This window comes from Melospiza melodia, chromosome 10 (genome assembly GCF_035770615.1).
Source record: "Melospiza melodia melodia isolate bMelMel2 chromosome 10, bMelMel2.pri, whole genome shotgun sequence".
NCBI lineage: Eukaryota > Metazoa > Chordata > Aves > Passeriformes > Passerellidae > Melospiza > Melospiza melodia.
The window spans coordinates 8,558,712-8,575,417 of record NC_086203.1 but is presented as its reverse complement, the minus strand read 5'-3'; positions in this window follow the sequence as shown (position 1 = coordinate 8,575,417).

Here is a 16,706-nt window from a genome sequence, read left to right as displayed (position 1 = left end):
TCTCCCCACACAAACTGAGCCATAACAACAATCCATACGTTCCTGAAACAAAGTCCAGCATTTTTATAAACCTCCGACAAATCATCACACATAAGACCAGCCCAATGACTATTCTGGTTAGTGCCCCCCGCTTACAAAAGCTACTTATTAGGGACAACACCAGAAGTATTTCTGGGTAAGGAAATAACCCTAGGGACCACAAAGGTATTAAAACTTCAACAACCCCTAGGGACCAGAAATACCGGCAAGCTTCCACCCCAAATGACATTATGAATTACCAATATGCCCACAAAACAACCAAAACCAAAATATTATTGTTATAGGGGTTTTTTTCCACTGTCGTTGGCTTCCGCTTCCCGGCCAACGCACCAAATAATATACTGTCCTGGTTTAGGACAAATTAGGGGAAATCTCCAAAAGGGAGCCCCCCAAAAAACAAACCTCCAACCACCCCTCCCCCAATACCGGGTTCGGGAAGGAATTCCTCGGAGGAGCAAAGTGGAAAACAAAACCTATTTATTAACAAGTAACAAAAGAACACTCCCCAACACAAGAAAAGAAAAGAAACCCGGCAGTGTTGTGGAGGGCGCTGAGCTTCTCTCGCTGACTCCGGGGTGGGGGGCCGTCCTAGACGTCCCAGGTCAGGTCCGGAGCCGGTCCAGTATCTTCAGGGGAGGGTAAGAAAGAGGGAACAAAAGAAAAGAAAAAAACAGTGCAGAAAGCAAAAGCAGCAAAAAAACTATCAGCTAGGGGCCGAGGAAGGAGCAAGCAAGCAGCGGCAAGCCAAGCCAAGCAGCCAGAAGCCAAAAGCGAAAGTGCCCGGTCACACTCCCTCCTCTCTTCCCCGCCCCGCTGCGGCAATACGGCCGGGGGGCGGGGGGGGGGGGAAGAGAGAAAAGGCACAGCTGCCAGACACAACACACGGTATTGGGATAAAGGCTGTCACCCCACGACAAGAATCCTTCAATCCGGGTTAATGTTAAGGAGAAATCCCAGATCAGTGAGCTCTTGTCACATGGACACTGCTTATTCTCTCAGGAAAGGCACACTGAGAACTTGCCTCTAGCATCTTCCAGGAATTTATATCCATTTTCAAGCAGGGTTTCCAAATCATGCAAGTCATGATCCCAATCTAGAAGGGAGCACAGATTAGAACCATTTTCATGTTGTGCTGGGATCCCCTTCTGCCTCTGGCAATTGGGCACTGCAAGGGGGTGGGGTAAGGCCGTGGGAGCCAGTGTGAATGGACAAGGCCGAACTTCACAGGGGCCTGAGGACCTCTGGGCAGGCTCCTGGTCACTCTCCACAATCTTTCCAGGCCCTTTGCAACATCCCTGGAGGGGAGATTGGAACAGCCCATGGCTAGATGAGTCTCTTACTCCAACACAGAGGAAATGCTCAGTAAAGCCCTGGGAAAACTGCAGCAGGCTGAGCCACAGCTATCCTTGCCTCCATTTGTCCCTCCTGCCCTCCTTCTGCTGGGACACTGCCCAGCTCTCAATGGCACATGGCCAGGCCCTGTCAGGACCCAGTGGAGCCTTGCTCTCCCCCTCTGCCCTTTCCCCACCATGGGCACCCCGTGCAGCCGCTCCCAGGTTTCGGGACGTGTCTCCCATGGAGGGAGCCCAGCAGGACAGCTCAGTACCCGAGTGCCCTGAGCTTGCTCGGGACAATTCCTCTGGGCTGTGCCCGTCTTTTCCGGGCTGTGCCCGCAGTGCCAAGTATTGGAATATGGATCCCAATATTACCCGTTAGATTGTGCCTGGGCCAGTCTGACCCTCGCTGCTGCGCCAAAGGCAGCAACTGCGGTGTGTCACCCCAGAGATACCTTGGCTTGCTGGTGGTTGCAGCTGGGCACTGAACAAGTCCAGGCTTGTTAGGACCCCGTTTACCTCAGGAGGAGAGCTTCAGGCGATGGTGAAGAGAAAAAGGAGATGGATTCTGCTGGAGGGTTTAATGTCCAGAGGTTTATTCCACGGTTACAGAGGTCTGAATGTGAGCAACTGCTCCAACAGAATACGGACAGCATGCTCTGATCACCTTTTTAAGCTCAAGGACAGGGGGAGGGGAGGTACAGGTGAGCCACCAACCAGGTGAGAGGGGCAGGATCTCAGGGGAAGATGACACCCAGACAGGCCAATGACCTCTGGGCATAGGGGCATCCTTTAAACTTGACCAACCACACGACGCCTTGCTGGAACGTTAAGTCTGAGTTACAGGACTCACTCAGCATGGGGGTAAGGGGGAAGGGAGAAAGTATAGGCACACCTGGGAAAGTGACCTGGAAGGCCAAAATGGGACATTACAGCACACCACAACACAGAGTACGCAGAAGTTGATCAGAGAAACATGCAAGCTATGGAAAAAGAGAAATTAAACAATAACATTAAACAGAGAAACTGAGTTTTGATAGAATCATAACACTGCAGACCATTAATGCCTGTGTTTGAAAGCCTGTTTCAGGTACTCTTCATTAGTATTTCAACTGTGCAGACCAAAAGAAAAAGGTTGGACTCACATCACTCTCACCCCGTGGCATTGGACCAGGATTCAACACCAGTTTTTTTTACCCCTGGCATTCTGGCATTGGACCGGACTCCACCCCATTCTCCCTCTGGCATTGGACCGGGCTCCACCCCCATTTTCCTTCTGGCATTGGGCCAGAGTCCACACCACTCTCACCTCCGGGAACTGGATAACGATTCATCTGCTTCCCAAGTTAATTGACCTGAGTATACTGTGATTTAAAGTTGACTCTCAGAAGGAAGAGTCAAAAAGACTGAACTGTATGGGAAAAAATTAGTATCAGAGTTCTAACGTTGCTTAAAATGTTTCAAGACTGTTCTATGTAAACTATGTTGGTAAAGAGTTTAAGACTGTAAATGATTAATTCTGGTTAAAGTTCCCCAATTTAATTCTAAACACTCAAGGTTAATCCTCTACAGAGCACTCACCTAGGAGAAACCAAAATTGGTAGGGAACTGACCAAGAGAGGTTTAAACAGAGAAAGCAGGTAGAAGGGACTCTAAAGAGCTTGGAAGCTTCTTCTCAGTAAAATTCCACAAGAGGCAAGGCCGGGTGGGCATGCTGTGCAAAATGACCCATACCGGACTCTTGGGAAGGGTAGTAATGATGGCTCTGATTGCTGGTGGTGCTTGGGGGAGCCCAGCTGAGCCGTGCAGTGAGTGCTACCAACCCCGCTATGAGGAGGAAGTGAGCTCCTTGTTGAGAGTCCACATCAATTCTAACCTTAATTGTGTTAACCTCTCCTAATTGGTCCTTTATCATTAAAATAAGAGAATGTATTGGATAGTACACAATATTGCCACTTTTAGGCAGCCACTCTTAGGAGAGTGCCCTATAGGGAAAGCCTGGTTGTGTTTTGAATATGATGCTGCTGAAACAAGCTCAGTAGATCTAGTAAAAAGAAAGGAAATGGTGAAAATGGTAAGAAGAATTGTTTGTAACAAGTATTTAGCAGTGGAGTATTCAGCTACCCAGTGGATCCCAAGAGATCCAAACAAATTAGAGTCTGTTGAAAAAAAAAGAGACAAGTGTACTCACCAAGAACTTTATAAATGTTATGAGTGTACTGAAAAAGAGATAAACCCCTTTTGGAACACATTTCAGGGGAGCCCTAAACCCCTAGGTTTGATCTCTGATACCACAGCACACACCAAGTTGTCAGGAGACTAGTCTGGCAGCTGCATTGCTAGAGTGATAAAACCAATTTAGTTCTTATAACTCAAAGAAACTGGATCAAGTTTGGGAGATCCTATATATAATGATTTAGGAGAAATTAAACAAAACAGGTAAAGTGAAATAGAAAAAGAGAAAATCCAAAATTGTAAAAGCCTAGATCAGATCCCAGTATCTATGTTAAACAAAGTCATCCGGCTCCAGGCAGTATTAAAAATAAAGAATTCAATTATTAGGAACATTTCAAACGAAATAAAAAGATTAGCATGGGTAAATAATCAAGAACAAACTCCTACACTTGATCGCAGTGGGTGGGAAAACCTGGAGATTTTCAAAAAGGATGTATGGGAAAAGGGAGTTTTTCTCACTGTGTGTGTACTTGGAGGATTGCTCTTTTTAATATGCTTATTTATCTGTTTCAGTAAAATAATATTTCCCGTGCAGACCAATCTGAAGAAACCAAGGAAGGTAACAAAGTTAGGTAATCGTGAATACCAAAGTGCACAAGAAATTTATAGTCAATTCAAAACAAAAAAATTGTAAGTTGATGCGAGCTTTAAAATTAAAGCTCAATCAAAGAAAAACAGGGAGGAATGTTATAAATAAAAATTCAGTTGATTTTTTTCTGTGAGAAAAAGATCAACACCTAATACCAGGCTGCTGCCTGTGTTATGGTAATTACAGGTTCTTGTTGTTAATAGTTGTTATTGTATTACTAAATCCCCTAGCTGGGGGGAGTTAATGGCTCTTCTCTCAGACAGTAAGGAGTGGGGATCTTCACGACAAGTGAGGATAAAATAGATTGGAGGGGAGGGATATGCAGGGGCATAGCTGTGGCACTGCCTGCTGCAGTTTTGCCCAGGGATGTAGCAAGAGTTGCAGCTGTGGGAGCGAGAGCACCCAGGGGCCTGAGCTGCTTCAGCCGCCCCACCAGGGATGTTACACAGGGCATGGAAAGAGGGTGCAGAGTGACCAGGAGCCTGCCCAGAGCTCCCCAGGCCCCTGTGCAGCTTTGGCCATGTCCATTCACGTCTGCCTCCCACAGCCTTACCCGAGCCCCTTGCAGTGCCCATTTCCCAGGGGCAGACGGGGATGCCAACACATCCTGAAAAATGTTCTCATCTGTGCTCCCTTCGAGATGAGGTTGCTGCAAAGGCTTCTCCATTAGATTGGCTGAATAAAGTTTTGAAGCCACTGGAGCCTTCTGCAGGGCTGTTCTCACGGTCCAACACAGTAATAATTGTTGACAACCTGCCAGAAACCTGGTAAAAGAAGCTTCTGTGGCTGTTGTCTTACAGATGTGCCTGCATGGAAGCCTCTTCCCGACCCTGTGCTGATTCCTACACAGAAGCCTGGCTCCCATCACTGGGGTGAGTAGTGTGTCCCGGCTGAACCCACAGGCTGAGCCCGGCTTTTGTGGCATCCATTCCTCGGAAATGGAACCACTTTCTCTTAAGGTTCTCTGAGTGGAAAAAAAAAAGCCACAGGACACCAGAAAACCCATGAGCCAAACAACATCCCGAACCGCATGGTGACAGAACTGCTCAAAGGGAATGGTGAGTGCATTCCCTCAGCCTTGTCCTGGGGCTCAGCAGCCGGGGGCTGTGGCTGCACATCTGGATACGCCGTGCCCGGCACAGCAGATAGGGATCCATGGCAGCCTTGCTGCCCCGCTGCTGCTTCCACGCCCTGCAGGGCTGTTTGCCAGCCTGGCCTGGCTGCAGCTTCTCCCCAGCCTCTGCAGGAAGGCATTGGGCATCAGCTGACAGGCAGACCAAACCGCACCACAGGCATGAGATGCCCTGCAATTTCCCATCTCAACTCCAGGCAAAAGGGGCACCTATATAGAGAAGGGAGAGCCCTGCCGGACCCAACAAGTCGAGAGGGATTTACTGAATCTTAACCATGTCTTTGAAAGGCATTGCCTCCTGAAGATGCCACCTCTCTAATGGGGAAAAGCCCAGTCTGATCCAGCTCTCTCTTTTCTCCAGAAGCAGATGGAGAGGCTGTGCAGAAGGAAGCATTTCCCAGAGGAAGCAGTGGCTCATTGGCAGCCTCTTCTGCAGGAAGGGAGGCCATGCCAGGCACAGCCACAGGAGGTAATTGCTGTGCCTCTGGGCCTGAGCACTGCTGAGGCTTGAGCTGCCCTCTCTGCTGCTTGGCACTGCGGGCACAGCCCGGACAAGACGGGCACAGCCCAGAGGAATTGTCCCGAGCAGGCTCAGGGCACTCGGGTACTGAGCTGTCCTGCTGGGCTCCCTCCGTGGGAGACACATCCCCAAACCTGGGAGGGGCTGCACAGGGTGCCCATGGTGGGGAAAGGGCAGAGGGGGAGAGCAAGGCTCCACTGGGTCCTGACAGGGCCTGGCCATGTGCCCCTGTGCTGGGGGATTTGTCCCAGGGGACAGAGGCACGCAGAAACAGAAGGAGGTAGGAAGGGAGGGAGGAAGGGCAGGAGGGACCGAGGGGGACAGGGGGATAGCTGTGGCACTGCCTGCTGCAGTTTTGCCCAGGGATTTAGCAAGAGTTGCAGCTGTGGGAGCGAGAGCACTCAGGGGCCTGAGCTGCTTCAGCCGCCCCACCAGGGATGTTGCACAGGGCATGGAAAGAGGGTGCAGAGTGACCAGGAGCCTGCCCAGAGCTCCCCAGGCCCCTGTGCAGCTTTGGCCATGTCCATTCACGTCTGCCTCCCACAGCCTTACCCGAGCCCCTTGCAGTGCCCATTTCCCAGGGACAGACGGGGATGCCAACACATCCTGAAAAATGTTCTCATCTGTGCTCCCTTCGAGATGAGGTTGCTGCAAAGGCTTCTCCATTAGATTGGCTGAATAAAGTTTTGAAGCCACTGGAGCCTTCTGCAGGGCTGTTCTCACGGTCCTACACAGTAATAATTGTTGACAACCTGCCAGAAACCTGGTAAAAGAAGCTTCTGTGGCTGTTGTCTTACAGATGTGCCTGCATGGAAGACTTTTCCCGACCCTGTGCTGATTCCTACACAGAAGCCTGGCTCCCATCACTGGGGTGAGTAGTGTGTCCCGGCTGAACCCACAGGCTGAGCCCGGCATTTGTGGCATCCGTTACTGGGGAACAGCCCAGTCTGATCCAGCTCTCTCTTTTCTTCAGAAGCAGATGGAGAGGCTGTCCATTAGGAAGCATTTCCCAGAGGAAGCAGTGGCTCATTGGCAGCCTCTTCTGCAGGAAGGGTGGCCATGCCAGGCACAGCCACAGGAGGTAATTGCTGTGCCTCTGGGCCTGAGCCCTGCTGAGGCGTGAACTGCTCTGCTCTTATATGGGGAACCCTGGCTCACTCTAGGATATCTCCCATGTCTCCTTCCAGAGCGTCATCCCACAGCTCAGCCCTAAGGGTCAGACAGGTATTAAGAATTTGACAACGTACCATTGCTGACTCCTAGTCAGAATGCACAGGAAAACTCTAGCTGCGTTTATAAATACCACACGCTGTGTTGTTTCCTTCCCACTGCAGATTTTCCATTGCCCCAGCCTCAGCCCCTGGCAGCCTGCCTGGATGTTCTCCCCGCGCCGCTTCTGCAATCCCACTCGTCCAGGTCCTCCTGGTTCTGTGGGCAGCTCTTTGGGCCACTGAGGCCCTGTTCCTCCTTTGTTTGTCAGCATGTCCGAGTGAGAGATGATTCAGGGGCTCAGCACCCAGGCCTCCAGCAGCAGTGGTCAGTTCCTGAGCGCGCTCGGGGGCCACAGGCAGCTGCCCATGGCTCTGGCAGGGATGTGAAGGGGAGGCCGTGCAGGGGAGCAGCCCCCACGCCCCAGCCCTGCCCGTGGGGGCCTGCAGCCCGTGGGGATGGAGCTGCAGTTTCTGCTGGGACAGAGCCAGCAGCTGGGCAGTGCAACACACACTGCACACATCTACTGCAGCAATATGTTAGCAATCTTGTGTATACATACACTCCAAATTGAAAAAGTTCAGGCTAAGTCTAGCTTAGTTTCAGAGGCATTAGGGTAGAATTATTACTGCTGTTTTCCTGGCTAAGATTTGGAACATTATACTTTTTTTTTAATACTTTATAAAAACAATCTCTGAGTCTGGAAAGGGAGTTTTTCAATCACAAGGGCTCTTGCTTCACTCCAGGAAAAGTGTAATTCAGTGTACCAGCGAGATTTTCTCTTAACATATTGCTGAGTTCTCATGCTGCCACTCATTAGTAAAGATGAAATAATTTCTCACTGTTTGTGTTTGATTTTTGTTTGGAAACAGCAGGGAAAAAATGTACACACTGTGAAGATTTGTTTCATGTGGATCAGGTATTATTTCAGCTGCATAAGTTGAGAGAGATTCACAGAGGTTATCCCAGGCAGAATCTGGTGCTGATGCTTGTGCCATTGGAGTCTGGAGTGGGCTCTTTGCTAGCACAACTCACCACACTGAGCTGCTGGGCATATCTCGTTTGTTTTCTGGTTTTTTACTTCTAAGAGCAGCCAGCATCATTTAATAGTTCCTTAAACAGATTTGTTGGTTCCTCTGAATCAACTCAAACTGTGAGTTTGAGTTCCTCCAGGTTTCAGCCCAGAGGAAAGGAGGCTGAGGGGGAGCCTCGTGGCTCTCCACAAGTCCCTGACACGAGGGTGGAGCCAGGTGGGGCTCTGCTCCCATGGGAACAGGGACAGGACAAGAGGAAAAGGTCTCCACTTGCACCAGGAGAGGTTTAGATTGGAAATCAGGGAACATTTCTTCTTGGAAAAGGTTGTAAAGCATTGGAACACGTTGCCCAGGGCACTGGTAGAATCACCATCCTTGGAAGAGCTCAGAAGACATGTTGATGCAGGACTTGGCATGTGGTTTAGTGGTGAACATTGTGATGGTGGTGCTTGATGGTTGGAATTGATTATTGTGAAGGTCTTTCCCAACTTTAAGGATTCTCTGATTCCATGATTCTGAACAACCCAGGGATAACATAATCCAATCTCTCTTGGTGTAAATGACTTGGTTCACTCTCTGATGTTTTCTCCACATCCATCTGCCAATGCATCTTCCAGCACATGGAAGGAACAAAGCAGGTGTGAAGACTGGAGAAGGAAAATGAGCCCACATCACTTCCTTGGGAGGAGAAGAGAAAATCTGGCAACTTCCAGAGGGAAGGAGAAACAGAAAAAAAGGTTTGAGAAGCTGAAGTAGTGGCAGAGATACCAGGGAGAAGAAATAAGAGGTGAGAGAAATGGTGGCCATGAATTGCAGGGCAGGCAGAGGACACCAGTGACCCCAGCAGTTTGGCACCTCCTGGCCATTAGGCAGCTGACCCCAAAAGTTCATCTCTGCTCAAAGGGCATGCACAGCCTTGCCCACCCAGTACAGGTGCAGGAACCGCATGAGGAAATGGGAGGTGAGTGTCATAAACAACCTAAATACTGTCGTGCATTCCCAGCAGGTTTTGCAGCCTGTACTGAGCATCTCAGTCCTGGCTGCACTGTTCCCAGACACCAACACCATTAGATCAGAGAGAGCTGATTTAACCCCTTGTTAAAATAAGCAAATCATTTCAATTTGAAGTCAAGTCATTTGAATGATAGGGACCATTTAAATCTTGCTGCTCAGAAGGCACAAGATTGGGCTAAGGCCAGAGCTTTGAGGAGCAGCCAGATAGGGACAGGTAGAGCCAGGGAATGGTAACATGGCACCCACCTCAGTTTGGGAAGAATCATTTGCCCAGCAGGAGCCCAGCTCCACAGCAACATCCCTGGAAACTCTGCATCATAAATACCAGGGAGTTCATTCATACAGCAAAAGATTTCCTGGCCTTATTTACCCTTCCACATTTGCTGCGGCTCTTCATTCCAAAAGCCATGTGAGTACCCTGTGCTGGAAGGCTTGTCCTTCCCCTGCTCCTGCCTCTGCACCAAGATGTTCCGTTCTGCTGCTGACCAATGCATCTCCTGGCTCCCTACCACTGAAGGAAAAGAAATCTATTTACAAGACACAAACAGCTTTGTGTAAATCACAGCCATGGGCTGCCAATTGTGTGCTCTCCCAGCCCAGCAGTGCCTCCTTCGTGCAGCACAGAGTGCTGCACTAGTGCAGCTCCAGGGATGTGTTGCTATTAGGTCATGTCACCAGGGACTGGAAGGCACCAGACTATGCTCTGTGTCTCAAAAATCCAGATGTGTGATGATTATCTCATGATAGCCATCATACATCCTGTGGTAATGCTATTTCTAATAATTTAGCCTTCAGGAGTTCTTAGGCTGGAATGAGCCCACGCTCTGAGCTGGAGCAAACTGTGTGCTCAGGTCTTCTGTGTGAAACAATCACTGTGGTCCTAGTGCTGCCTCCTCCCTGAAAAGATGGAGCTGTTACATTCTTCTGAGGCCACATGGCGAAAGCAGGTAATTTCTAGTAGGAAGGATGTACAGCAATGCTCAAACCACTAATATCACTAAATACAGTTGCATGAAATTAAATAACAATACCCTTACTTTCAATCACACTCCCCTTTTTTACCACCTGATTACATGATAAGATGTAGTTATCATTCTTTCCCTAGATTTCTGCTTTCTATACCTTGACCATCTCAGGGCTGCAGCAGGAGTGGAAGCACCCGGGCAAATGACTCATCTCCCTCAGGCCATACGTGGGTTTTGACCCAGCAAACCAGAGCAACACTGACATAAAGGTGGAGTTTTGTGTTATTCAGGGAACAAAACATTGCAGCAAATGACTGCCTGGAGTTTGGTGTGTTTCCTAGAAGACTTGCAAACTAAGTATGAAGGAAATGTCTTTATTGTTTATCACAAAAGGTCAAGTCTACAAACACCTGCAGCTGCAGACATCACAAGGATGCTGTGTTTACAGCAGGCACTGCCCCATTCTCCTTCTGGGAGCCTCCAGTCCCAAAGAGAGCTTGTTCAGGCTGGGGGAGATTTCAAGAGACAGCAGGAGACTCCCTTTGTCTCTATGCTCCCCTTTTCTTTATGCTTCCTAAAAATCCCTCCTCTCTTCCCACTAACTCTGCAAGCACTGTTGGATGCAGCTTCCAGAGGCACATTTCTTCTTCCTGTGATAGTGCCAAGCTCGCAGGGCCCCGCACGAGGGACCTCTGTGAGCAGTGCGATTTACACTCTTTAACAGCGGCCATGTCCCGGTCAAGCGGTCAAGCTGGGCAAGGACTGTCCTTCTCGGACGGCCCCGCCAGCGATCCAGCAGCGCCAGCAGCAGGGCAGCACTGTCCCGGTCTCCGCGGCTCGGGACAGCGCCTGAGGCAAACGCCCTGTGCTGGGACAGCAGCCCCACCTTGCGCTAGGACGTGGCACGGCTTATGGCTGCAGCCAGCAGAAAGCAGAGAGCGCTGTCCAGCTGCGGGCACCCGACAGCCGGACAGGGAACGAGGGAGACACTTGCAACAGCTTCCAAGCAGGGAGGGAGACAGGGGAGGAGTCGACCCTCTGGCGAATGGAGTTTTAGAGGGGAGGGGGATACAAAAGATTGACTTAGGGAGAACCCCAATGGGGATAACTTGAGGGTGGGGCCCTGGTCCCTGAACCAATCACTCAACGCTTCCACTGGAAGTTTCTAGAGAGAAGGGTGGGAGCGCCGAGTGACGGACAGGGCACCGGGGAGGGATTTGAGAAAGGGTACATTAGTCTCCAAGGCAACTGGGAAGGAGTTGGGATAACTGGCAGCACCAGGGAAGAAGAAGATAACCAGGGCAGAGCCATTACATGATGGGGGGAACAGAAAAGTCCAACTTCTACAGAAACAACACAACATCCCAGGACAGTCCTGGCACTGCAAACATGTTTTCCCTCTGCAGTTTGCAGGAACAGTCAAGGAGCATCCAAACTCTTGCAAAGCAAAGCTTGTTTAAAGGATGGGTTTAGTGCCGGTGAGCTTCCAAGGACTCTTCCTTTGAAGCAGCCTATGCAGGGGGCTCTGAAGTGTCCCTGTAGCCTCCGAGTTTCAGACAGAGCTGGGAAAACATGTAACCCTCCGCTAACCATCCCCAAGAGCAGACAAGATGCCCTCCCCCTTGCCCGGAGCTGGGGGATGGAAAGGAGGCTGGAATGGCAGTGATGGGTGGGTTTGTGGCCGTCCCATTTCCAGCCATCTCTGCCTTCCCCCACTGGCCTCGTGGGTGCTCTGCAGCTTCTCCCCGTGAGAATACCCTCTGCCTCTGTGCAGAATTCAGGAGTAATGCACAGTCTCTCCCCTTCCCAGAAATCAGGCTGTGTGAGTGTGTTTGCATATGTGGACATGCCAAGTTTTAGCCCAAAGAGAGTTTTATACCTGACTTACAACCCACTGAAATAATTTAGGTGTGTGTGCAGGAGGTGACATCCCCAGCACACGCAGAGCTGGCAGTACCTGGCTGGAACCCTTCCAGCGAGGGGCTGGTGGCCCCAGGGTGTCTGGCAGCACTGTGGAGGTGGCTCCTCACACAGCAGACCTGGGAAAGGGACAAGGACATGAGTTCAAATAGCTGACGGCAATGGTTGGCAGAGGGTGCTGAGAAATTCTTCTCCTTAGTTCTGATGGGCAGCAACAAAACAAATTTGGTGGGTGCAGCTATTGATCATCTTCAGGTGAGCTCAAAGCAGAACTCTTCCTCCAACCCCTGCTGGAGATTATCTGCTCTGTAGTGCGGCCCACTGGCTCAGAGCCTTGTAGCAGTGCGTTTCTGCTGCCGTGGGCCATGAAATGAGATGTCCTGGCTGGTGCAGTTGTGTTTGAGGGAGCTGGGACACCTCTGAACAGCCAGGACACTCAGGAGCATCACTGGGGACCAAGTATTAATTAGAATGTAAAATTTCATCTGCAGTCATCTTGCATTACTGCTGTTAAGAGGACAAATCTTCCATTGCCCTGTGATTTCTGAGTGTGCAGAGTCATGGCTAAAGCTGGGCTGGAGACAAGAAAGAGAAGTTTTGGCCAATTGGCCACTAATTCATGCGTGAGTGGTATTCAGCACCCAATTTGCTTTGCGGAACCAGTAAAGGTGAGAGGCTATTGTAATCCTGAAAAAACATGTTTGTGCTACAGCACTTAATTCCAAAATTGTCCTAGAAAAGAACAAATACAGCTTTGTAAAAAAAAAAAATTCTGGTTTCTATTGCTTATCCCTCTACTGTGTGAGAAGCTGCCTGGAGAGCAATACGGATGTTCTGAAGGGATGTTCTGAAGGGATTGATTCCGAAGCTGTGACAAAAATGCAGTGTGAGCAAAACGCCAGCTTCAGTTTATAGAGTCAGGCATCGCAAAAGCTGGAAAGGATCTCCAAGGTAAGTGGAGAGTCCAGTCTTTGACCTGATATCTGCACTTAGCTGATCTGCAGGGATCTCTGTGATGCCATTTTTAGTCAGTTCACCTATGGAGTTTATGGGGTGAGCACAGGAAACAGAGCCCAGATTTGGCACATGAACAAAATACGTGGGATTTCAAACTGCCCACAGCCCTCGGGTCACCTGTGCAGCTGCTCACCTCTTGCCTGGGACCAGCTGCTGTGAGCACCCCAGAGACACAGGATTTTAGCCTCCAAAGACCTCTGTGGTTTGACTGCCTCATCTGTGTGTCACAGGGCCCAGAAGATCAGCTCTCTGCTGCAGGGAGCTGGCAATTCATCTATTTAGCACTTTCCTGGCAGTGCAGGAGGTAAGAATGGGAGTGGTGGACAGCAAAGTCCAGCTTTTCATCATTTCTGGTAAGATCAGATGAAAATACTGAGGAGTTATTTTAACGTGAGAATAGGGAATAGTTTTAATATTTAATATGATTAATTTACAACAAATTCTACGTAGATTAACTATACATACACCACGTTTCTTTCCCCAGATGATCATTTATCCACATAACTTTGCAAGCCAACAGTTAGAGCAGCATTCCCTGTGCTCTGATAATACTCTCTGGTGTTCCCAGGCTCAGGCTGCTCAAGTGAACGATGGATGGGCTGTGCAGCAGCTGAGCGTGGCTGTAAAAGCATCGTGGAGTCACGAAGCATCATGCAGGAAAGCCAGGGGCTCCTATGCCAATGGAGTTTCAGGGCAAAACTTGTAGTAAGCTGGTGTTTTCTTGCTTCCAGTCTTTTCCTCCTGGCTCTTAAATAGTGGCCAGAGGATGAGGTTGGTTGTGGCCTGGTTTATCTGCAGTTCCAAAGCAATGCATCACTCTGCAGTCCGGTGAGGTAAGCCTTTGGTATCTTTCCAGTCTTTAATTTTTCTCAATTATTCATCTGAGGGTTGCTTAATTGCTAAGTCTCCTACTTTTAGATAATATGGGGAGGTGTGAAGGAATGCTGTTCAGACACAAACTGGTCCCTTCTCAGCTTCAAAGGGCAAATAGAAATTCTCTCCCTGTCCTGTCTCTCTGGCTGCGGTGACACCGATGTCTCTTGCTGAGCTCTTGCCAAGGCTGTAGCCAGGGCACAGCCCTTTCCCATCTCCTCCTGGGCAGCAGGAGCACTCTGGGACTGGTTTTGAGAGCTGTGTCCTGAGAGGAGTGCAGGCAATGCGTGCAGGAGGAACCTGTGGTGCATTCTGTGCGTCATATTTCAGCAGACATTCACTGCAGCCTGCTGCAGAGTGAGACAGTTCCTGGTGTCTGTGTAACCAGGTACTTGGTCAGATGTTAAGAAGAAATTCCTCCCTGTGAGGGTGGGCAGAGCAGCTGTGGCTGCCCCTGGATCCCTGGCGGTGCCCAAGGCCAGGCTGGACACTGGGGCTTGGAGCAGCCTGGGACAGTGGGAGGTGTCCCTGCCATGGCACGGGTGGCACTGGAGGGACTTTGAGGTCCCTTCCTACCCAAACCAGTCTGGGATTCTATGGTTATTCTGTCTTTATTTTCACTTGTGAATTGATTCCAAGTCTGCAGTGGTTTCAATGCCTGAAACCACTCACTGGGGCTGCTCCATCCCTGTGTGCACCTGGAGGAGGAGATGGTGAGCACGCAGCTTACAGTCCTGCTGCCCTTTCTCCCGAAACTATAAACACCAGGCTTTTCTCAAGTCTTCTATTTTCATTCCACTCTCACCCCTCAAAATCTTGCCTATTTGTCAGTCCTTGAATAAGCCCCATTTCTCTCTGGCATGGTGGGAATGTGCAGGATTTCTTCTGGGTGCCTTGATGCCTATAGGTTTTGGAGTCAATGAGCTTATGCAGAGCTGTGCTCATGCTGGAAGTTAAACCTTGTCTTTAAAGAGTCTGGAAGAGCAGTAAGGAGGTTTTTAAGTTCCTCACAGCAGAAGCTGTGTCCACTTGGCACCTACAGCCATTCCAAGGCAGACTGTGAAGTCTCCAGAACAGTTTGATGATGCAGTGTTAAAACAACTTTCTGCAAGTGCTGGTAAACTGCCATGGCTTGGCTGAACTACCTATAGCTAAAGAACCACAAATGAATTTGCATTTTCAGAGGGAATTTCCCGTGAAGTTTGAATGCGCTGCTTTAGTGACAGCAGCCTATTCAACACTGCCTTGGCTCACCTGCAGCACTCTTGGCTTTCACGGAGTGTCCACGTTCACACTGTGGCTGTTGAATTACCAGAGAAGCTGTTCCTTGCTTTCCAATAAACTGTTCTGAATTCTCCGCTAAATGCTAAGCAGAGCTCAGTTGTGCTGCCATTTTTGGTGAGGTTTCAAATGGTTTATTTTTGTGCTATGATGAATTTTAATAATTGCTGTAAGTATGCTATTAGTCAAAATGAGGGAGAAAGAAACCCAATTATTAAACTAGACTGCTGGGACTGGAATCTACAGCTGATATATTAAAGCCCAACTGTCATGCTTAATAATTAACTCAACCCGCTGACAATACTGGAAGAGAAAATGAACATTATTAATGAGATAACTGGTCATTATTTCTTTTCCCTCCTACCATTAGAACAATATGTTGCAGTATATCAATTAAACAATAATTTCACATCACATACACTGCGTGCTTTCAGCAGTGCTTTGCTATCTCCTGCTTTCCCAACACCGCTTTTATGGAATTAAGTCTTTTTTCCAAGTCTACTTTTGCTGCCTTGGGCTGTGTAAGGCCTGAGGGAGCCAGTACAGGCTGCAAATGTTACTCAAAATGCCCAGTTTGCACCAGAACCCAAGAGGAATGATCCACATCCCCACTGACAGGTACCTATTTGTGAGGAATTTCTGAGCACTCTGAAGCTTCTGATTCAGCTTCTCACTCAGCACAGCTTCTCCTCCTGCTGCAGCCAAAATCTTGGCATTGTTGTAGAGTAAATGCCCTTCAGGCCCAGTGGGTTGGGAGACAGTTCTCTGCACAGAAAGGCATCAGCCCACCCTGAAAAGTGTGCTGATATCACCTGGAAAGCCCCACTTTTGGTGGAGAAGCTTCATGACCAAGATTTTCCCCAAATTTTTTAAGAAACCTGGTGTCTTTCAGTGATGAATGTTTTTGCAGAGAGGATGGATAGCTTCTGCTTAAGGAGTGCCCTCAGTCACATGTGGGAGCAACCTCACAGGCTGTGCCACCCAACAAAGCCCAGCAGGCCGGGAGGAGAGCCCGGGGGCAGCAGGCAGCTGAGAGAAGGCCCTGCTCTAGAACTGAGGGAGTTCCACCAGAAGCAAACAAAGATGTCAACTTGAAGAGCTTCCCACTCTGCTCAAAGTTTGTCTGGGAAGACTAAGACATGAACTTGTCAAAAATCCAAGGAAATATCTGGGAAAAGGTTTTATGTATGTTGGTTGTGACGAGGTAGAAAGCTCCTGCAGGAATGAACCTCTGCAGCAGGCTGGCTGAGGGGGACTTACTTCTTCCTAGAATCAAGATTACCACTGAAATGCAATTTTATTTTTTATTGTATAACGGGAAAATATATTTTCCAGAACCCTAAAACTAGTTTCAAAAATACAGATGTGTTTTGGAAACAAGAATGAAATATTTGGGGATTTCTCTCTACAAAAGATATTTCTAAATATTTTCAAAAATGAAAAGTGAAGACAAAATGAGGTGACTTTTTCTGGATTCTAAAACTACTTTAAAATATCTTTAACCACTATAGAAACTGGGAAGAAATATTTGGGGATGTCTCTCT